The sequence below is a fragment of the Triticum urartu genome, chromosome 3, assembly GCF_003073215.2.
Source record: "Triticum urartu cultivar G1812 chromosome 3, Tu2.1, whole genome shotgun sequence".
Classification (NCBI taxonomy): Eukaryota; Viridiplantae; Streptophyta; class Magnoliopsida; order Poales; family Poaceae; genus Triticum; species Triticum urartu.
The window spans coordinates 719,006,742-719,029,988 of record NC_053024.1 but is presented as its reverse complement, the minus strand read 5'-3'; the positions used below and the strand labels follow the sequence as shown (position 1 = coordinate 719,029,988).

Sequence of the window (23,247 nt, the reverse complement as noted above, 5' to 3'; positions counted from 1 at the left end):
ACCTCGTCGACAAGATGGACACCTAGCGTTCTCTAACAGATTTTTCTGCAAGACGCCACCTCGACGACGGCAATGACCGTGTCACGACGACGGCATTGATCGCGTCATCTACGACGGCACGACTGCATCGACACGACATCACTATAGTGACGACCCTTGCACGGCCACACGGTTCTGGAAAAACCGATGTGTGCTCGATGGGTTTCCTCCGGTCCTGGCAGAACCGGTGGACTCATTGTCGATGATACCCTCTGACATCTACATGGTGCATCGTCCACGACTGCAGCTCCGTCATCTACAACATAGTGCATTTCTTTGCGCCTCCGGCTTTGTGCGGCTTCATCATCCCTGACGGCGACTACACCATCGACCACGACTACCTTGAACACGGCTACCATGATCGGCTACCTCGACATCGATATTAATAGCTTGGTATACAGTAACTCATCGGCAACAACTCTAGTCAACAGTGTCCGTATCATCACTAGCGTCCATGCCACTTCCACTGTGATTGCGGGAGAGAATAGAGGAGAGACAAGCAAGGCACCAGAAGGGAACACAATCACCGCCTTAGGTGCCGACCTATCAAAGACGCAGTTGATGATGGCACAACGAAGAAGACGGCGAAAGCACAAGACTTCAAATTCAGCCATAATCGTCCGCTTCACTACCACTACGAGTGAGGGGGAATGTTAGAAGTACAATTGTGCAGGGATAAGAGGATAAAGCTAGGATTATTTAAGCAAACTACATCTTGTCTTGTACTCCAAGTTTCACCCCATATTGTACTCTATATATACCCCTACGAGGGTCTGATCAATACAATACAATATTCATCCATCCTATAATTTCTACATCCATGTTTTCATCTATGTCAAAATAAATTTGGGGGAATCTATGCCAAAAGTTGAAGTGATGAGGATCATAACACTTCGATTGAATGTTTTTTTACAGAGATTTATTATCGCATATTTTGAACCACAGGAATGTCGCATCGAGTTGGAATCGGGACTGCAAATCAGAGTTGGAAATCAAGTTGTCCTCGCTGTTGGAGCAGCAGGAGGAGGAGGACAGCGGTAGGAGAGGACCGGGACGATGTGTGGCGCATGAGGGGCGGAGGAGGACATGGAGGCGTTGGTCAATAGGTCCCCCTTAGCCACCATAAAGCATTGGGGGCATAGTCACCTTGCTGCGAATCATGGTGGGTGGCATGGCATTGTGGATTTGGGGGGCAGCGTTTAGGGCTTGAAGGCGGATTGGGTTTTGGGGCCGATGACGGGGTATTTATAGGAGGGGAGGCTAGAGGGCCATGGAGTGGGCCATGAATGCTTGCTCGTTAGTTCTTAGAGGAGTATGTAAGGTGGGTATGTAGGGTTTAGGCATAAAGACAAGTCATAAGAGGCTGGCGGGCGAACACCGGGCAGTGAGTGGTTGTACCGAGATCGAGATGGAACCTTTTTATATGTCAAATTAAGGAAGAGAAAAGCTAGTCTCCCTAGACAGAAGTGGCGACCCAGCTAAGCCAAAGGATAGCCAGAGATGAGAGATGTACAGGAGCGCATCATGGAAAGCAGAAAATTAATGGATGCCAGACTAGAGAGATCGGCAACCACGTCTTGATATCACCAATAAGTACCCGTCCTTTAAAAAGAAGCGTATAATTTGAGATACACGCAATGCAAACGTGGCTGAAGCTGAGCGCTTGTTACACTAAGAGTATATATAAGGTCGCACTCCATCGGTGAACTGCATGCATGCGCGCGAATGATTTTTAAAATAACTATTTGCCATATTTGCTAATTGCAGTCGATTGATTTTCAATCGGCACCCAATCAAATTTTGGACCATACAATCGCATGTTTGCAAAGTTCCTACATGATTAGAGTTGAAGAGGTAGGTTTAGGGTTTTGCGTGGGGTGGCTAACATCCAGCCTCACGTCTTAATATATAGATGATCAGAATGCAATTATATACGTATATAAATATGTGTACATTTATAATATGCTAGACCCTATTTTACATGTCCCCTCAATCTGAACTATATACAAAGATTCAGATTGGTTCTAAAGCGGTCTAGCATCTGTCGAGTAGCGGATTTAGTAAATACATCCGCTCTGATCATCAGTTCAGATGAACCTGACTTCCAGTTTACCAACAGCTACTCGTTCTCTCACAAAATGGAAACCAATCTCAATGTGTTTGGTCCGAGCATAAACACTGGATTCGCCGTCAGGTAAGTTGCCCCTAAGTTATCACACCATAATATGAGTGTGCGCTGCCGTTTGACTCCATGTTCTGTGAGAACTGTGTCTATCCAAATGGCTTCGGCTGCGCCATTGGCCAATGCCTTATACTCTGCCTCGGTGCTAGACCTCGAGACTGTAGGCTGCTTCTTGGAACTCCAAGATATAAGATTGGGTCCAACAAATACAACAAAGTCATCAGTGGAACGCCTGTCGTCAACACAACCTGCCCAGTCTGCATCAGTGAATATACCGACTCCAGTAAATCTGGACTTACGAATCCGTAGTCCCGTGTCTAGCGTACCTTTGACATACCTCACAATACGCTTAACTACTTCCCAATGAACCTCCATAGGCTGAGACAGGAACTGGCACACTTTGTTCAAGGCAAAGGAGATGTCTGGACGTGTCCGATACTGAAGTGCTCCAACTACACTGCGATACCTGAAAGAATCATCGGTACTCAGCAATGCACCACTATGACGCGAGAGGCTCTCGCATGTGGCAAGAGGAGTGGAAGTGGACTTACAGTTCTCCATGTTGATGCGATGAAGGAGATCAAGTGCATACTTCTTCTGCGTCAATGTCATGCCCCCTGAATGAAAGGACGCTTCTAGTCCAAGAAATTACTCCAGTCGGCCCAAGTCTTTAATGGGAAAACTCAAAGACAAGGACTGCACAAGGCGATCCACCACAGTAGGTGTAGAACCAGCAATCACAATATCATCAACATACACCAGCATGTATATCTAGATAGCACCATGTGAAAAGAAGAAGAAGGACGCATCTGCCTTGGAGGGAACAAAACCAAGCTGTAAGAGACGCTGACATAGCCAAGCATACCAGGCACGCGGCGAATGTTTGAGCCCATACCCCTGGAGTTTGCAGACATGAGAGGGATAACGAGCATCCTCAAAACTAGGGGGCTGCTGCATGTAGACATCTTCGGCCAAAAAACCATGGAGAAAAGCATTACTCACATCAATCTGTCGAAGACTCCACCCGCGGGAGACAGCAAGAGAGAGGACCAGACGAACCGTGGCAGGCTTCACAACGGGGCTGAAAGTATCTCCATAGTCGATCCCTTGCTGTTGAGTAAAACCACGAGCAACAAGGCGAGCTTTGTGCTTGTCAACAGAACCATCTGGTCGAAGCTTGGTCTTAAAGATCCACTTGCAGCCCACAACATTAACACCAGGAGGCCGAGGCACCAACACCCATATGTGCGTATGACAAAGGGCAGCAAATTCCTTAGACATGGCGGCATGCCAAGCCGGTTCACCAAGAGCATCATGATGAGAAGTGGGTGCGGCGAAGAATGCACGCCGATGAGTGTTGTACCGCACCATGCCATTTGTGTAGGTCTTGGGCTTACGCGTATGATCGCGGTGACAGGTGACCATACTGTGCCCGGGAGCCGCATCATCGGTAGATGGTGGCGGCGAGGACGGAGACCCGACTGAAGGAAATATGCCCTAGAGGCAATAATAAAGTTATTATTTATTTCCTTATAATCATGATAAATGTTTATTATTCATGCTGGAATTGTATTAACCGGAAACATAATACATGTGTGAATACATAGACAAACAAAGTGTCACTAGTATGCCTCTAGTTGACTAGCTCGTTAATCAAAGATGGTTATGTTTCCTGACCATAAACAATGAGCTGTTATTTGATTAACGAGGTCACATCATTAGTTGAATGATCTGATTGACATGACCCATTCCACTAGCTTAGCACCCGATCGTTTAGTATGTTGCTATTGCTTTCTTCATGACTTATACATGTTCCTATGACTATGAGATTATGCAACTCCCGTTTGCCGGAGGAACACTTTGGGTGCTACCAAACGTCACAACGTAACTGGGTGATTATAAAGGAGCATTACAAGTGTCTCCAAAGGTAGATGTTGGATTGGCGTATTTCGAGATTAGGATTTGTCACTCCGATTGTCGGGGAGGTATCTCTGGGCCCTCTCGGTAATACACATCACATAAGCCTTGCAAGCATTACAACTAATATGTTAGTTGTGAGATGATGTATTACGGAACGGGTAAAGAGACTTGCCGGTAACGAGATTGAACTAGGTATTGGATACCGACGATCGAATCTCGGGCAAGTAACATACCGATGACAAAGGGAACAACGTATGTTGTTATGCGGTCTGACCGATAAAGATCTTCGTAGAATATGTAGGAGCCAATATGGACATCCAGGTCCTGCTATTGGTTATTGACCGGAGATGTGTCTTGGTCATGTCTACATTGTTCTCGAACCCTTAGGGTCCGCACGCTGAAGGTTACGATGACAGTTATATTATGAGTTTATGCATTTTGATGTACCGAAGGTTGTTTAGAGTCCCGGATGTGATCATGGACATGATGAGGAGTCTCGAAATGGTCGAGACGTAAAGATTGATATATTGGAAGCCTATATTTGGATATCGGAAGTGTTCCAGGTGAAATCGGGATTTTACCGGGTTACCGGGAGGTTACCGGAACCCCTCAGGAGCCATATGGGCCTTCATGGGCCTTAGTGGAAAGGAGAAAGGGGCAGCCCAAGGTGGCTGCGCACCTCCCCCCTCCCCTAGTCCTATTAGGACTAGGAGAAGGTGGCCGACCCCCCTCTCTCTCTTTCCCCCCCTTGGGAATCCTAGTTGGAATAGGATTGGGGGGGAGTCCTACTCCCGGTAGGAGTAGGACTCCTCTTGCGCCCTCCTCCTGGCCGGCGCCCCCCCTCCCCCTTGGCTCCTTTATATACTGAGGCAGAGGCACCCCAGAAACACACAAGTTGATCCACGTGATCTATTCCTTAGCCGTGTGCGGTGCCCCCAGCCACCATATTCCTCGATAATACTGTAGCGGAGTTTAGGCGAAGCCCTGCTGCTGTAGTTCATCAAGATCGTCACCACGCCGTCGTGCTGACGGAACTCTTCCCCGACACTTTGCTGGATCGGAGTCCGTGGATCGTCATCGAGCTGAACGTGTGCTCGAACTCGGAGGTGCCGTAGTTTCGGTGCTTGATCGGTTGGATCGTGAAGACGTACGACTACTTCCTCTACGTCGTGTCAGCGCTTCCGTTGCGATCTACAAGGGTACGTAGATCATACTCTCCCCTCGTTGCTATGCATCACCATGATCTTGCGTGCGCGTAGGAAAATTTTGAAATTTCTACGAAACCCAACAGTGGCATCAGAGCCTAGGTTTTATGGTTTGATGTTATTTGCATGAGTAGAACACAAGTGAGTTGTGGACGATACAAGTCATACTGCCTACCAGCATGTCATACTTTGGTTCGGCGGTATTGTTGGACGAGACGACCCGGACCAACCTTACGCGTACGCTTACGCGAGACCGGTTCCCTCGACGTGCTTTGCACATAGATGGCTTGCGGGCGACTGTCTCTCCAACTTTAGTTGAACCGAGTGTGGCTACGCCCGGTCCTTGCGAAGGTTAAAATGGAGTCTATTTGACAAACTATCGTTGTGGTTTTGATGCGTAGGTGAGATTGGTTCTTACTTAAGCCCGTAGCAGCCACGTAAAACTTGCAACAACAAAGTAGAGGACGTCTAACTTGTTTTTACAGGGCATGTTGTGATGTGATATGGTCAAAACGTGATGAAATATAAGTTGTTTTATGAGATGATCATGTTTTGTTATCAGCAACTGGCAAAAGCCTTATGGTTGTCTCTATATTGCATAAGATGCAAGCGCCAAATAATTGCTTTACTTTATCGCTATGCGATAGCAATAGTTGAAAGAGCAATAGTTGGCGAGACGACCGTGTGACGACACATTGATATAGATCAAGATGATGGAGATCATGGTGTCATGCCGGTGACGATAGAGATCATGACAGTACTTTGGAGATGGAGATCAAAGGCGCAAGATGATGATGGCCATATCATGTCACATATTTTGATTGCATATGATGTTTATCTTTTATACATCTTATTTTGCTTAGTTTGACGGTAGCATTTTAAGATGATCTCTCACTAATTATCAAGAAGTGTTCTCCCTGAGTATGCAGTGTTGCCAAAGTTCGTCGTGCCCAGACACCACGTGATGATCGGGTGTGATAAGCTCTATGTCCATCTACAACGGGTGTAAGCCAGTTTTGCACACGCGGAATACTCAGGTTAAACTTGACGAGCCTAGCATATGCAGATATGGCCTCGGAACACGGAGACCGAAAGGTCGAGCGTGAATCATATAGTAGATATGATCAACATAACGATGTTCACCATTGAAAACTACTCCATCTCACGTGATGATCGGTTATGGTTTAGTTGATTTGGATCACGTGATCACTTAGAGGATTAGAGGGATGTCTATCTAAGTGGGAGTTCTTAAGTAATCTGATTAATTGAACTTAAATTTATCATGAACTTAGTCCTGGTAGTATTTTGCAAATTATGTTGTAGATTAATAGCTTGCGTTGTTGCTTTCATATGTTTATTTTGATATGTTCCTAGAGAAAAATTGTGTTGAAAGATGTTAGTAGCAATGATGCGGATTGGATCCGTGATCTGAGGTTTATCCTCATTGCTGCATAGAAGAATTATGTCCTTGATGCACCGCTAGGTGACAGACCTATTGCAGGAGCAGATACATACGTTATGAACGTTTGGCTAGCTCAAAATGATGACTACTTGATAGTTTAGTGCACCATGCTTAACGGCTTAGAATCGGGATTTCAAAGACGTTTTGAACGTCATGGACCATATGAGATGTTCCAGGAATTGAAGTTAATATTTCAAGCAAATATCCGAGTTGAGAGATATGAAGTCTCCAACAAGTTCTATAGCTAAAAGATGGAGGAGAATCGCTCAACTAGTGAGCATGTGCCCAGATTGTCTGAGTACTACAATCGCTTGAATCAAGTGGGAGTTAATCTTCCAGATAAGATAGTGATTGATAGAATTCTCTAGTCACCATCACCAAGTTAGTAGAACTTCGTGATGAACTATGATATGCAAGGGATAACGGAAACGATTCCCAAGCTCTTCGTAATGCGGAAATTGACGAAGGTAGAAATCGAGAAAAACATCAAGTGTTGATGGTAGACAAGACCACTAGTTTTAAGAAAAGGGCAGAGGGAAGAAGGGGAACTTCAAGAAGAACAGCAAGCAAGTTGCTGCTCAAGTGAAGAAGCCCAAGTCTGGTCCTAAGCCTGAGACTAAGTGTTTCTACTGCAAAGGGACTGGTCACTGGAAGCGGAACTACCCCAAGTGATTGGCAGATAAGAAGGATGGCAAAGTGAACATAAGTATATTTGATATATATGTTATTGATGTGTACTTTACTAGTGTTTATAGCAACCCCTCAGTATTTGATACTATTTCAGTTGCTAAGATTAGTAACTCGAAACGGGAGTTGCAGAATAAACAGAGACTAGTTAAGGGTGAAGTGATGATGTGTGTTGGAAGTGGTTCCAAGATTGATTTGATCATCATCGCACACTCCCTATACTTTCGGGATTAGTGTTGAACCTGAATAAGTGTTATTTGGTGTTTGCGTTGAGCATGAATATGATTTGATCATGTTTATTGTAATACGGTTATTCATTTAAGTAAGAGAATAAATTGTTGTTCTGTTTACATGAATAAAACCTTATATGGTTACACACCCAATGAAAATAGTTCATTGGATCTCGATCGTAGTGATACACATAATCATAATATTGAAACCAAAAGATGCAAAGTTAATAATGATAGTGCAACTTATTTGTAGCACTGCCGTTTAGGTCATATTGGTGTAAAGCGCATGAAGAAACTCCATGCTGATGGGATTTTGGAATCACTAGATTATGAATCACTTGTTGCTTGCGAACCATGCCTTTTGGGAAAGATGACTAAAACGCCGTTCTCTGGAACAATGAAGCAAGCAACAGATTTGTTGGAGATCATACATACTGATGTATGTGGTCCGATGAATATTAAGGCTTGCAGCAGGTATCATTATTTTCTGACCTTCACAGATGATTTGAGCAGATATGGGGATATCTACTTGATGAAACATAAGTCTGAAACATTTGAACAGTTCAAAGAATTTCAGAGTGAAGTGGAAAATCATCGTGACAAGAAAATAAAAGTTTCTATGATATGATCGCAGAGGTAAAATATTTGAGTTACGAGTTTGGTCTTCAATTAAAACAATGTGGAATAGTTTCACAAACTCATGCCACATGGAACACCACAGCATAATGGTGTGTCCGAACGTCATAATCGTACTTTATTGGATATAGTGCAATCTATGATGTCTCTTACCGATCTACCACTATCATTTTGGGGTTATGCATTAGAGACAGCTGCATTCACGTTAAATAGGGCACCATCAAAATCCGTTGAAACGACGCATTATGAACTGTGGTTTGGCAAGAAACCAAAGTTGTCGTTTCTTAAAGTTTGGGGCTGCGATGCTTATATGAAAAAGTTTCATCCTGATAAGCTCAAACTCAAATCGGAGAAGTGCTTCTTCATAGGATATCCAAAGGAAACTATTGGATACACCTTCTATCACAGATCCGAAGGCAAGACTTTTGTTGCTAAATTCGGAAACTTTCTGGAGAAGGAGTTTCTCTCGAAAGAAGTGAGTGGGAGGAAAGTAGAACTTGATGAGGTAACTGTACCTACTCCCTTATTGGAAAATAGTACATCACAGAAAACTGTTTCTGTGACACCTACACCAGTTAGTGAGGAAGCTAATGATGATGATCATGAAACTTCAGAACAAGATACTACTGAACCTCGTAGATCAACCAGAGTAAGATCCGCGCCAGAGTGGTACGGTAATCCTTTTCTGGAAGTCATGCTACTAGATCATGATGAACCTACGAACTATGAGGAAGCGATGATGAGCCCAGATTCCGCGAAATGGTTTGAGGCCATGAAATCTGAGATATGATCCATGTATGAGAACAAAGTATGGACTTTGATGGATTTGCCCGATGATCGGCAAGCCATAGAAAATAAATGGATCTTCAAGAGGAAGACGGACGCTGATAGTAGTGTTACTATCTACAAAGCTAGAATTGTCGCAAAAGGTTTTCAACAAGTTCAAGGTGTTGACTACGATGAGAGTTTCTCACTCGTATCTATGCTTAAGTTTGTCCGAATCATGTTAGCAATTGCCGCGTTTTATGAAATCTGGCAAATGGATAAACAAAACTGCATTCCTTAATGGATTTACTAAAGAAGAGTTGTATACGATGCAACTAGAAGGTTTTGTCGATCCTAAAGGTGTTAACTAAATATGCAAGCTCCAGCGATCCATCTATGGACTGGTGCAAGAATCTCGGAGTTGGAATATACGCTTTGATAAGTTGATCAAAGCATATAGTTTTATACAGACTTGCGGTGAAGCCTGTATTTACAAGAAAGTGAGTGGGAGCACTACAGCATTTCTGATAAGTATATGTGAATGACATATTGTTGATCGGAAATAATATAGAATTATTCTGCAAAGCATAAAGGAGTGTTTGAAAGGAGTTTTTCAAAGAAAGACTTTGGTGAAGCTGCTTACATATTGAGCTTCAAGATCTATAGAGATAGATCAAGACGCTTGATAAGTTTTTTCAATGAGTACATACCTTGACAAGATTTTGAAGTAGTTCAAAATGGAGCAGTCAAAGAAAGAGTTCTTGCCTGTATTACAAGGTGTGAAGTTGAGTAAGACTCAAAGCCCGACCACGGCAGAAGATAGAAAGAGAATGAAAGTCATTCCCTATGCCTCAGTCATAGGTTCTATAAAGTATGCCATGCTGTATACCAGATCTATTGTATGCCCTACCACTGAGTTTGGCAAGGGAGTACGATAGTGATCTAGGAGTAGATCACTGGACAGCGGTCAAAATTATCCTTAGTGGAATAAGTATATGTTTCTCGATTATGGAAGTGAAAAAAAAAGGTTCGTCGTAAATGGTTACGCCGATGCAAGTTTTGACAATAATCTAGATGACTCTAAGTCTCGGTCTAGATACATATTGAAAGTGGGAGCAATTAGCTAGAGTAGCTCCATGCAGAGCATTGTTGACATAGAAATTTGCAAAATACATGCGGATCTGAATATGGCAGACCCGTTGACTAAGCCTCTTCCACGAGCAAAACATGATCAGCACCAAGGCTCCATGGGTGTTAGAATCATTACAGTGTAATCTAGATTATTGACTCGAGTGCAAGTGGGAGACTGAAGGAAATATGCCCTAGAGGCAATAATAAAGTTATTATTTATTTCCTTATAATCATGATAAATGTTTATTATTCATGCTGGAATTGTATTAACCGGAAACATAATACATGTGTGAATACATAGACAAACAAAGTGTCACTAGTATGCCTCTACTTGACTAGCTCGTTAATCAAAGATGGTTATGTTTCCTGACCATAAACAATGAGTTGTTATTTGATTAACGAGGTCACATCATTAGTTGAATGATCTGATTGACATGACTCATTCCACTAGCTTAGCACCCAATCGTTTAGTATGTTGCTATTGCTTTCTTCATGACTTATACATGTTCCTATGACTATGAGATTATGCAACTCCCGTTTGCCGGAGGAACACTTTGGGTGCTACCAAACGTCACAACGTAACTGGGTGATTATAAAGGAGCATTACAAGTGTCTCCAAAGGTAGATGTTGGATTGGCGTATTTCGAGATTAGGATTTGTCACTCCGATTGTCGGGGAGGTATCTCTGGGCCCTCTCGGTAATACACATCACATAAGCCTTGCAAGCATTACAACTAATATGTTAGTTGTGAGATGATGTATTACGGAACGAGTAAAGAGACTTGCCGGTAACGAGATTGAACTAGGTATTGGATACCGACGATCGAATCTCGGGCAAGTAACATACCGATGACAAAGGGAACAACGTATGTTGTTATGCGGTCTAACCGATAAAGATCTTCGTGGAATATGTAGGAGCCAATATGGACATCCAGGTCCCGCTATTGGTTATTGACCGGAGACGTGTCTCGGTCATGTCTACATTGTTCTCGAACCCGTAGGGTCCGCACGCTTAAGGTTACGATGACAGTTATATTATGAGTTTATGCATTTTGATGTACCGAAGGTTGTTCAGAGTCCCGGATGTGATCACGGACATGACGAGGAGTCTCGAAATGGTCGAGACGTAAAGATTGATATATTGGAAGCCTATATTTGGATATCGGAAGTGTTCCGGGTGAAATCGGGATTTTACCGGGTTACCGGGAGGTTACCGGAACCCCCCGGGAGCCATATGGGCCTTCATGGGCCTTAGTGGAAAGGAGAAAGGGGCAGCCCAAGGTGGCTGCGCACCTCCCCCCTCCCCTAGTCCTATTAGGACTAGGAGAAGGTGGCCGGCCCCCCTCTCTCTCTTTCCCCCCTTGGGAATCCTAGTTGGAATAGGATTGGGGGGGAGTCCTACTCCCGGTAGGAGTAGGACTCCTCCTGCGCCCTCCTCCTGGCCGGCGCCCCCCTCCCCCTTGGCTCCTTTATATACTGAGGCAGAGGCACCCCAGAAACACACAAGTTGATCCACGTGATCTATTCCTTGGCCGTGTGCGGTGTCCCCAGCCACCATATTCCTCGATAATACTGTAGCGGAGTTTAGGCGATCTACAAGGGTACGTAGATCATACTCTCCCCTCGTTGCTATGCATCACCATGATCTTGCGTGCGCGTAGGAAAATTTTAAAATTACTACGAAACCCAACACCGACCAGTGGTGTCGCAGCTGAACGATCTTTAGCAGTAGGCGACACGGGCCGAGGAGACGCGTCGGGCTGGGCCGGACCAGGCAACGATAGAGAGCCGGGCAGAGACGGCAGTTCAGGGGACACGACTAGCAACCCGGCGACGACGGGCGAGGCGGGTCGGGCTGACCCAGGCGAGGAGGGAGAGGCAGCGGGCGACCTAGTCGGGCTCGCGGTCGCGCCAGCGGTTGAGGCAGACTGGGCCGCGGACGCGCTAGCGGGCGAGGCCGACGAGGCCGCCTCGGGAGACGTGACATGCACATCAGGGCCATGCACATCGATCATGGCGGATGCAGTGTGGCGACGGGTTCCTTGGAAGAAATTAGAGCAGCATCTGCAGAAAAGAAGTCAGGTGACAAATATGATAGGTCGTATTTCCGCACATGGACATCCAAAACCGGTTCATTAGATGGAAAAGTGAGGGCGTTCTCAATAGAAGCAATGTCAACCGAGACACCTGGGCTGGAGTAAGAGAAAACTAACTCGTCGAAAACAACATCACGAGAGATATAGATCCTACCCGAGGTGCGATCAAGACACTCATAGCCCTTATTGAGAGGGCTATAGCCAAGGAAAACACACATCTTGGAACGAAACTCCAGCTTGTGAGCATTATACTTGCGGAGACTAGGCCAGCAAGCATACCCAAAAATCCTAAGAGAGGAATAATTGGGCTGGACATGAAACAGGCGGAACAGGGGCGTGTCCTTGTTGAGAACCGGAGTGGGCATACGGTTGAGGAGATAACATGTCATAAGAAAGGCCTCATCCCAAAACCGAAGTGGGAGAGATGAATGCGCCAGTAAGGTGAGGCCGGTCTCGACCAAATGACGGTGTTTGCACTCGGCAATACCGTTCTGCTGAGATGTATGTGGACATGACACATGGTGAGAGATGCCCATGCATTGAAAATAGCGATGGAGCTTGTGGTATTCACCACCCCAGTCGGACTGAACGACCTTGATTATGCAATCCAAAAGGCGTTCGACATGAGCCTGAAAGTTATAGAAGGCTTGCTCAACATCAGACTTGTGTTTAAGCAAATAAATCCATGTGAAGCGTGTGTAGTCATCAACAAAGCTAACATAATACTTGTACCCCCCTCCCCCCGAAGACACGATAGCGGGACCCCAAACATCTGAATGAATTAATTCAAGAGGTACAGTAGTGACATGGTAAGATGTAGAATACGGTAGTTGATGACTCTTAGCAAGCTGACATGCATCACACACTAATGGTGAAGTATTTGAAGTAGAACATGGAAGGTCATGGCTCCAAACAATGGAGGTGACCACAATATTGGTAGGGTGACCTAGACATTGATGCCATTGCGAGGACGAAACTCGGACACTGGATGAAGCATGGCGAGATGACGAGGACGATGCACGAGCAAAGGGAATCGGGTAGACCCCTCCCCGACTGCTATCTTGAAGAATGATGCACCTGGTTGATTTGTCCTTAACAAAGAAAAAACGATGGTGAAACACAACAAACACGTCATTATCACAAACAAGGCGATAGACAGAAAGAAGATGATCTTTGATGTGTGGAACATGCAGGATGTTGCGCAGTTTGAGAGATGAACCGGGTAAACGAGAATGACCAATGTGTGAAATAGACAAACCTGCACCATTGTCCACTTGAACCTGGTCCTTGCCATCATAGCGCTCGTGAACCTGGAGACGTTCAAGATCACATGTCAGGTGATCCGTAGCCCCGGTGTCCAGTACCCAAGGATAGTCGATGGTGTTGGTGGAGGCCGAGTTGGCGGAGCGAGTGTTGTTGTCTTGGTCATAGCGCTTGCGATAATCATCGGCCTCATGTCCCCAGTTTTTGCAAATTTGGCACCGGGGGCGCCAGGGATTGTTGCGACGGCCACCGCCGCCATTGTTGCCGCCGTTACCCCCGCCACCTTGCCGACCATTGCCGGCGTAGGAGGGGTTGCGATCACGGCCACCGTTGCCGCCTTGGCGGCCATGCCCGGGTTGGCCGTTGCCATCGGCCGAGCGAGCCCCACCCTGTGAGGGGTAGGGCTTCGAGTAGGGAGCGCGTCCGCCCTGGCCGTAGGGGCCGGAGCGAGTCACGGCGTTGGCCGAGGGAGTCCACCCCTCCGACGCACTCTACTGAGCCTACAATGCTTCGAATGACAAGATGAGCGAGTAGAAGCTGGAGTAGGGCATAGGTGCGTTACTCACATTGAGGGAGGCGGCGATGGGGTTGTAGGCGGAGCCGAGTCCTGGGAGGATGTGATTAATGAGCTCATCATCACGAATTGGAGAGCCGGTGGCAGCCATGTTGTCAGCGAGAGCCTTCATCTTGTGCATGTACTCAGCCGTGGACATCTCCTCCTTCCTCGGCATCTGAAGTTGACGCCGGATGTGACGGACGTTGGCGCGACTCTGTGCGCCGTACATGGCACCGACGGCCGTCCATACCGCCTGCGCCATCTCATAGCTGATGAGCTGACAGGTGATGTCCTCCTCCATGGAGGTGAGAAGGAGGCCCTTGACCTTCTGATCCTGAGTCCACCAATGGTGGTACGCCGGGTTAGCGGCGGTCATCGCGACATCACCAGTCCCGACGGTGATGGTCTTGTCGGGTGCCGCCGTGGTGCCTTCCAGGTAGCCATGGAGGTTGGCGCCGGTTAAGACGGTGCCGGCGATGCCTCCCCACAGCCTGACGTTATGGTGGCCAAGGCGGACGGAGATCGCCGGAACGGCGAGGGCGGCGGGAACGGTGGCAACCGCGGGCGAGGTGATGGTGCCGACACTGTTGGAGAGCGAAAGGGCGGTGGACGACATCGCAGCGGCGTGCGGCGGCGGCGCGGAAGGGCGCCGCGCGGCGGCGGATGGATCGGGCGGCGGCGTAGGGTTCGCGCGGCGGCCTGGTGACTATCTAATACCAAGTTGAAGAGGTAGGTTTAGGGTTTTGCGTGGGGTGGCTAACATCCAGTCTCACGTCTCAATATATAGATGATCAGAATACAATTACATACATATACAAATACGTGTACATGTACAATATGCCGCCGGCTTCGCCTCACGAACCCTACGCCGCCGCCCGATCCATCCGCCACGTGTATACGTAAAATAGTGTCTCGCATATTGTACATGTACACGTATTTGTATACATACGTAATTGTATTCTGATCATCTATATATTGAGACGTGAGGATGGATGTTAGTCACCCCCTGCAAAACCCTAAACCTACCTCTTCAACTATCAGTCCTTTGGTCAGGTCCTTTTTGCCTCATTGGGTCTACCCCCACCCGTTTTCTCTTTCCTCTTTTGACTTGTTTCCTCTGTATGTTGTGTGTTGCCCGTCGTATATGAATACTCTCTCAAGTCCTTGATCATGGGAGGCTGGCATTACCGGCTCCATCCCTGCAGTTAAGGATGACTACTTATTATATACAAATATCGGTGTTAATTATGCCAATATTCACCTTTTGTAGACACTACTCAAAGCCTTCAACACCTTCACAAACTTTGTCACCATGTGATCATAATCATCACAAATAGTTAGGGGGGGTTCAGCCTATTTCACCCCTGATTGTCCAGAAACTCTAGGTCCCCCAAAAATTTCATGTGTTCCTCTGGTTGCTTTCCCATAACAAACTTATGACTAGAGAACTCTTGAGGAGAAACATATAATAAAACCCCACGAATGTGTTTTCTGCCCTGATGAGGAATCTATTTCCCATCTGTTTTTCTCCTATGTTGGAGCTAAAAATCTTTGGGCATTCATTGGTGAATATTTTAAGATTCCTGTGGGCCATGATTATGAATCGGTAGCCAGATTCTGGAGCTCTAATAACAAAAATTCAGTGTTGAATATCATAATTTCTGCTGTCCTGCGGTGTTTGTGGAAATATAGGAACTTTATCATTTTTAACAACACCATATGGATTCCAATTATTCAGGTGTGGAGGCTGATACTAAAAGACCATCAGGTTTTGGCCAGCTTTGACGCCGGAGGACAAAACACACCTGATGAACTTTGTGGATTCCCTCACAGAGTTCATTCGGAGATCTCTGCTTATCCTAGGTGGCTGATGAAGCCATAACTACTTCTCGCAAAGGACTTGTGGAGCAAGATCAAAATCTCTGAGCCGCTGGGATCGGGGGCCTTCTACTCGCAAATCGAGAAGAGGGACTTGGGCGTCAAGACTTCAACGAGCCCACTATCTACGCTGAATGGATGTTGGTCACCGGAGGCGGGTGGCCCCCGTCGAAGACCAGGCACGCTGTGCCTGAGATCTGTGATGTTGCAGTAGATTAGCAGTTGCCTTGTTGCTGTTATGTTTATCTTTTGATCTGTCTTTGGTCTTGTTATCTTAACTATATGATTGTTGAGATTGCTCACTAGGAGCTGGTGTGCGAATCTTGGTTCCGTTTGATAATGGAGCAGGTGCTGCTCCATCCATGCATAACAATGGCAGAAAAACTATAGAGGAAGAAAGCAAGCATAAAATATATAGCTGAACTGTTTAATTTCTAGGCGGTGGTCACTCATTTTCTGAGATAGAATAATTAACTAGCTACGAGAGACAGCAAATACCCCCGTGTCGTCCTCACGTAGACAGCAAATACCCCCGCGTCGTCCCTAGGGTGGCTCGGGGGAACCCTAGGAACGCCGCCGCCGCCCCCCTCTACATCACGCCCCCCCTCCCGCCGCTGCCGGATGAGTCCGCCGGGCGAAGCCCGCGTCGGAGGACGGTGGCGGCGGGGATCTCCGCTCGCTCGGTGGCCTAGGTCGCCGGCGTGAGCCCGTGGTTGTGGGAGTCTTGTCTTCGGCGTCTCCGGCCGGCGTGGCGGCTCAAGATGGCAACGGGCCTCGAAACCCGCGTCCCCGCGAGTTTTTACCCTATTAGGGGATGGGGATGGGCGTCTTTTCATCCCCGTGGGGCTGTTGTTGGGCACATTATACAACCCGACACGTTTCGTGGGTTTGCACCCGTTTCGGTAGTTCCCGAACCCAAAATCCGGCAAACCCGGCAAAATACATTTTTTACCAACCAGTGCTCCTGCGCGGCCCAACCCAAAACTACCGAGCCCCCCACCCCCTAGTGTCGAAGGCCAAACAGCCAGTATCGCCAGCTCCTTTCCCCCTCGCTCGAGCCCTCATCTCTCTCTCCCACATAATACCTAACCCTAAACCTAGGACCCCAGGCGCCGCCTGGCTCGATCCCATCTCGCAAGATCCGCCGACCACGATCTGCGCCGGCGAGCCTCCTCCCTCCACGTCTTCTCCCCTGCCGCCGGTCTGATCTGGAGAAAGGGCGTAGCCACCGGTGACGAACTCAATGGTGGCCTCTTCACGTCCCAAGTCGGGTTGTTTTTTGTTGAAATTTGCTTTAGTTGTGCTGCTGAAATGTGCTTTTTTTGCTGTTGAAATGTTATTCCTTGTTGCCACTATGTTTGTTTAAATATTTTGATTTTCTCGTGGGTTCCCCACGGGTTTCCCGAAACCCGATGGGTTTAGGGGACGGGCGGAAAACTAGCCCCGCGCACGGTGATGGGGACGGGGACGGGTTTGCGATTTTCTCGTGGGGATGGGTTTGGGAAGGCAAAACCCGATGGGTTTCGTCCCCGTTGCCATCTGGAGTGGCGGCTGCTCGGCACGGCGTCCTCGACCTTTCGCAGGTGATGGGCTGCCGGCTGCTCGTGGCTGCCTCGATGCGACGGCGTCCCGAGGTTTCAGATCTGGCCGTGGCGGGCTCGGCCGATCTGGCCCGTTGGCTTCGGCCGGCGGTGAGGTTGGTGGTCGTGCATGGTGATGGCGCCGCCGCCGCGCATGAGGTGCTTGGGCCAGTGGGTTCGCATGCTGGCGGCGCTGGGTTCCCCCATCCTCGTCCGGCAGCGTGAGGGTGTGGAGGTAGGGTTGCTCCGGGCGAAAGCCGACGGCGCGGTGTCTGCGGATGTCGCTCTCCTCCTGGGGGCCGTTGTGGAGTTCTCCGACCTCCTCCGCTCTCGGGTCACTTTCTTCGGGTGAAAGCCCAGGACCTGCGGTGCAGGACCAGACGATGGCATGACATCGCTTCCCCTCCTGAGGGCGTCGTCTTGAAGATCGTGATTCCCTGCGTGCTTTCCCAGAGCTGGACTTGCACGACATCGCGGCAGGTGGCCGGCGATGCGCTCAGAGGTGGAGCGGTGTTTCCTCCTCCGCATCGAAGACGCCGGATCTCGGCGGCGTGGCGCAGCGGAGACTCGGCGCCCGATGCGTGTAGATGGACTCGCGCAGGAGGAGGTGGCTGTCTAGCGTCATGGTGGCGTCGATGGCAGAGTGGCCTAACGAGGTAGAAGCCTCAATATCTGCTCTGAAGACGGACCTGTGGAAGGTGGCGGCGACGACACATATGAGTGCGTCAGACCGGTTTGTGCCCCAGACCCGATATGTGGCTCGGCTGGGGCTTCCGGCTTTTGATGGTAGGTTTAGGTGAGTGGTCTGGGTATTTGGCCCAGCTAGCATCCCTTCATCATATGAATAGGAGTAGTGGCATATGTTGCCAAGATGACGGATTCAGGCATATTGTTGTAATACTTTGTAAGGTTAACGAGAATAATCAATAAAGTGGCTGTATGCATCTCCCAAATGCAGAGGCCGGGGGTCATCCTCCTTTAAAAAAAATAACTAGCTACGAGCCTCAACGGCAATATTACTAGGACTATGGGCTAGAAGGGTCAAGGACATGGCCGGCAAAGACCACAGCCCCGGACACGTCCTCCACTATATAAAACGCAAACGGGTGGTCAGCGACGAACTCCCTCTGAATCGTCTTCCCCGAATACTTCCTGACGCCAACGACAGCGGTGCAGGCCGCCGCTTTGGTGCCTTCCTCGTTCACCTCGAGGACCGCCTTGTGGAACACCTCGTCCAAACGCACGTCGCAGACACTCTTTTTCACCAGGCCGGACAGATCAGCTTCCTCCTCGCTGAACGCCTGCCGGACTCCCATACTCTCGAGCAGTTGGGCGAGGCGGCAAAAGAAGGAGAGCTTGAACTTGGGCAGCAGGAGCTTACTCACGCTCCTCGGGTACTTGGGCACGTGGTCGAGCAGGGAGCCGCCGGCCGCATCGAGAGCATCGACCATGGCGTGCAGCCCGTCACGCTCGTGGGGGAGGAACACGCACATCGCGTACCGTGCTGCGGCGACGCCGGTCTTGTAGGGGAGTTTGAGGACGTCAAAGTCTTTGTGGTAGGAGACGAAGATCTCGTGTTTTCCCGGGGCAAAGGTCATGAAGGGGACATTGATGGCCGCCGCGCCGCCCAGCCGGTGGAACTTGCGGTTCACGGTGAGGTTCTTGGGGAAACGGCTCTTCCACACGCCCTTGAAGTAGATGGCGTTTGTGAGCACGAACCTCGAATTGTCGGACAATGACCCCTCCGGCAGGATCTCCGAGATGAGATTGTTCGTTGCCGCCGCTGCCCATTCATTAATCTCCTCCCTGATCTTCTCTATATCACCCTGCATGCATGCAGGAATTTATTATATACAATTGTAATGTCGATCGAGCAAGCACCGGTGCCACAAAATGAAGACGCTGACCTTAGGGCATCTCCAGCCGTTGGCCCCTCAGGGCATCTACAAGCGCCGTCTGGGGGCGAGCCGGCGTAAAAAATGACCCTGGGGCGAGTTGGTCCCTAGCCGTCGGCCCCCAAGCGCGTATTAAAAAACAAAAAAAATGTTCGGCGAAGTTAGATAAAAACTAGTTAAATTTCGGCCAAACATGGCAAATTTCGGCAAAATTCATCCAAATATTACATTAACCTAATCTAAAAAAAGAAAGGGGCTGAAGTCGTCGCCGCCATCGTCGTCGTCGGCCTTCTCCTCCTTGACGCGGGTGCCCCTGCTGGACCCCTGCCCGGCGTCGCCATCGCGAACAGGCGGCGGCGCGTCGTCGTCGTCGTCGCTGTCGCATAAGACGACAACCCCGCCTTCCTCGTGGCCGCGTCAACGCTCCTCGAAGCGGCGTAGGGCGGCGCGCTGGCGCTCCTACTCCTTCTCCCGGCGCGCCTTCTCCATCGCAATGTAGTCCTCGCACGCCCATTCGAGGGCCGCGTCGTCCTCGTCGAACTCCGCCTTCACCGGCGCCAGCCCCGGCTCCGTCTTTGGCTTGACGAAGCGCGGAGGAGCCGACGAGGAGGAGGCGCGCCGACCGCCCTCGTTGATGATGATGCCGGCGCTGCGAGTGCGCCGGCCGAGCGGCGTCTCCGCCGCGGGCTCGGCCTTGACGCCGAGCAGCGCCGGAGAGCCGGAGGAGTGTGAAGAAGAGCGTGATGAGGAGGAAAAAGAGGAGGCACCGAACCTCCTTGGCGCCCATGGCCCGACGCGTCGGTGCTGCGCCGGGGCGGCCACCCTCGCCGGGGGGTGCGCCAACGGCAGGTCGTTGACGCCCTCGAAGTGCGTGAGCACGCCCTCGAGTGTGCGGCCGGGGACGCCCCACCAGAGGTGGCGCCCCTCGCTGTTCTGCCGGCCGCCGACCACCGGCGCGCCGTTGGTGGACGCCAAGCGCTGCTGCTGGCGGTGCTCGAAATACGCCGCCCAGGCCACGTGGTTGTCGGCGGCGTACTGGGGGAGGGAGAGCTGGGCGCCGGTGAGGGACGCGCGCACGATCTCGACCTCCTCGGCGAAGTACTTCGGCTTCGCCACGGCGTCGGGCAACGGGGGAATGGGCACTCCCCCAGCGCTGAGTCTCCACCCCGTTTGGCCGGCACGCATGTCCGGCGGCGCCGGGATGTTCGCCTGGAACAGGAGCCAGGACTCCTGTTCGTGGAGCGAACGGCGGCCGAAGCCGTTGGCCGCCGCCTTGTCTTCGGGGAAGCGTTCCGCCATGGCGAGGTGGGGCTGGGCGGGCTCGGGAGAGGTAGAGGGAGGGGCTGGGCGGCGGCGCTCGGGAGAGGCAGGGAGAGGGAGGGGCTGGACGGCGGCGAGGGGCGGGGCTGGTGTGGGCACAGGCGAGTGGAGGCCGCCGTCTTTTATAGCCGGGCCGCGCCCGTGTGTACACGTGCGAGGGAGGGGAGGCGTCGGCGCGCCGTCCCGTGAACGCGCCGCCCGTGAGGAATCAATGGCAAGGCTGACCGGCGGCAGCCTTGCCATTGATTCCCCGCGGGAACTGAGGCCGTTGGGGGAAGACGAGGCACCGAGTCGCTGACGCGGCTGGTCCGCATCTTTTTCGCGCCAAAACAGCTCGCCCCGGCGCCCCCGGGCGCCCCCCAGCCTGCCGGGTTCTGCCTGGGTCCGCCGGCGCTGTTTTCGGCCCAAGCCGGCGAAAAACGGGCTCCTGGGGGCGCGACTGGGCCGTTTTTCCGGCGCCGGCGCGAAAAAATCGCCTGGGGAGGCCTTTCTGGGGCACTACTGGACCGTTTTTTCGGCGCCGGCGCGAAAGGGAAGGCCTTCCTGAGGGCGCGGCTGGAGATGCCCTTAGCGAAGTCGACCGCGCGTATCTCGGCCTTGTAGGACTCGGCGGCGGCGTGCACGTAGGCTCGCGTCGCGTGAGTTTCATCTTCTTCTGGTGGAAGACACCGTAGGCGTAGGTGACGAGGGGCCCACCGGAGCCGGAGGTGTCGGAGGCGAGGCCGCGCACGAACCCGGCAACCTCGTCGGGGGACGAGGCGCCGAGCAGGGCGAGGAGCTCGTTCAGGGTTTTGCCTCGTGCTCCTGCCACCAGCAGGCCGAGCATGGTGTAGATGGATAGCGGCGAGAATGCGACGTTACCGTCGCCGGCGGCGAGCTTTTTTTCCAGGCCGTGCGCGAACGCCGTCAGGACGCCGGAGCCCACGGCAGGCGATGACGACGACGCGCGTGCCTTCTGGCTTGGCCTCGTCTGATCCTCCATTGTCGTCTGTCTGACACAATTGACGCTCGTGTGCGCCCGTAAGGGAAGGTGAATTAAAACGACGGGGCAAGGGTATATTACATGGTATTATTAGTCAAGATGCTAAACCCTAATAAAAATAGGTTTGGGCAGCGGACACCTTCCGATTATTGTAATTGTCAAACGAAGGGATAGGTTCCATCCGTTGGATCTCATCAAGTTAGGGAAAAAAATGATATAAAGGGTGTTTTTTTATTGATTCATAATGTAGTAGAGGTATACAATCATAATGAATACACAACCGGCTTCTACATAGTTAAGATGCACACAACCAACACAACACCCAAAGAAAATGATCACGCCGACATGACGCTATGCCTAAATAGAGAGAGAGAGAAAAAGAAAACTTAAGTAATGAAAACAACAATTGACAAAATATAACAGTGACCATCAGCACCAACCGTCTCTAGAAAACACAAAGACTATGAGAAAGGTTTTTCAAAAGCGGCGCCTTCAGAAAAGGAATGACGTACATGTGTCGCCATCCCAGATCCAACCACCAAAGGTCATATCATGGTTTTCACCTTGAATATCAATTCTGAGCAAAATCCGAGCAATGGCATCATCAAGGTAACGACGCAAGGAATGCCGCCATTGTCAGGTATAACCAATTAGGGTTTGACCAGAGTTTTCACCCTGGAGCTCAAGACTGTACTCGAGAAGTATCACCTAGTCGAAGTCAAATAATATTGTCTCCTCCACTTGCCTTGGTCCCAATAATTGCATATATGCACACGGTCCTTATGGCGAGCAATGACCACGTTCGTACAGGTAGGACGGCGAGACTCGACAAGAGCCACTCATTACCATCCGAAGAAAACTTGACAAGGAGAAAGGACATCGACACTGCCAAATCCTGAGTTCTGGACACTTCGGAGGCCTGTATCATCCTCACAAATGGCAGTCGGTGCTGATCTGCATGAGACGACAGCACCACTCGTCGCCAGTATCTCTGTCGTCCTCACTTGTGGGCGTAGATCATACAATTTAAGTCCTCTCAGGTGACAACCGTTTGGCAGAAAACCGCCCAACAACATGTTGGCCAGATTCATGGCACCACCTGACCTTGCATCCGAGCCTGGGTGGAAGACCACCATGATCGCGCCTCCCAGCAGCTCTCTCAACAATCTACCCGCCCTACATATTTTGAGATATCGGGTTATTAGTCGTTAACAATTTTTCTTGCTCTTTTTCTAATATATTACTGCAACGAATGCTACATCCACGAAAAGGCATGTAGAGGAGGGAGGGGCCCACCCCCATGAAAATCAGGGAGATGAGAGAATTTAGAGGAAGATTGCGTAACACACTTCGTAAGGTTTTGTAGGTCTAAAATTTATGTATTACTGTCCTAGCAATTCTAGTCTCTTGGGTCTTGTCA

At 49.8% G+C, this 23,247-nt stretch overlaps 1 pseudogene; it reads right to left on the bottom strand.

The window, feature by feature from the left end:
• Window positions 1-18,655: 18,655 nt before the first annotated feature.
• LOC125547289 lies at window positions 18,656-21,827 on the bottom strand (annotated as a pseudogene).
• Between the last annotated feature and the right edge of the window lie 1,420 nt (window positions 21,828-23,247).